This window comes from Entamoeba invadens (genome assembly GCF_000330505.1).
Source record: "Entamoeba invadens IP1 unplaced genomic scaffold scaff_1105074726677, whole genome shotgun sequence".
Taxonomy (NCBI): Eukaryota; Evosea; order Mastigamoebida; family Endamoebidae; genus Entamoeba; species Entamoeba invadens.
The window spans coordinates 146,060-147,208 of NW_004191720.1; positions in this window are offsets into that span (position 1 = coordinate 146,060).

Below are 1,149 nucleotides of genomic sequence, written 5' to 3' on the forward strand. Positions count from 1 at the left end.
AACGTTGTTTGGAAAAGTCAAATACAACAAGATGAAGATACCCATTAACCCATGATGTTTTAACAATTGCAACGTTTGAAGAAGTGCCACCATTGTTGACAGAAAGAGAACGAATGGGTGAAGTGACACAAAGTTTGACTCAAAAACAAGTCGAACTCCAACAACTTGTTGACCAGTTAAAAGACGTCGAGCAACAACTCCAAGATTTGGTCCAGACTAAACAAGAACTTATATCAAAAGGAATAGAACTTATTGGTCAAGACTCTGATTTAGGGGCCAGATTTTCTCAAATTTTTAATTGATTAGTTGGTCTATTTTGGATAATAATGTATGGCCGCAGTGTATGGCCGCATGGTTTGGTTACTGCCTTGGTTTCGTCAGAGTACTTTTGTTAAATACAAGATTAGTTTATATTATCAATTGATTTTTTTGGTTGAGATTAATCATAATTTATTATTAAAAATATTATTTTTTGTATTTTCATTTTCAAGTTAAGTTCTATATTTTGAAAGAGCATTTTCTGCTTTTCTTTTGTTATTTTTGACTTGATTTTTGTTTGACATTTTTTCTTTTTTTAAATTTTATTACCAAGTCTTTACTCTTTTAAAAATTAAAACAAATTTGCAATTGACATTATTTTTGCGGGTTTTAATGCCAAATATGTGAGAAATCATTATATTCTATCGGTGTGTAGGTACCTTTTGATTGGTCAAAACCACACACCGATAGAGTCACACACCGATGAAATCACACACCGATAGAATTTCTACTGTTGTAAGCGTATATTATTATGTCATATAATATGAATGTTCAGTAAGTAAAAATTGTTTTTTTTTGAGAAAAATAAACATACTTTTTTATTTTCATTTTCATAAATGAAATGTATAAAATAATAATATATAATAATCATTTTTTTAACATTCCCACAATAAACTTATTTAGTTGATTACTTTAAATAATCTATTAAATTAACGTTTAATAAAACCCATTAAAGAATAGTCGTACAATTGTGTTTTTAGAATTAAACAACCCAAACAATTAAGGAGAAATATTTACACATAAAATTTGAATGAACAATCAGAAAACAATTGGATTTTGGAAAAAAATAAAACCCACAAATTATACTGAAAAATACTATAAAACTACGTT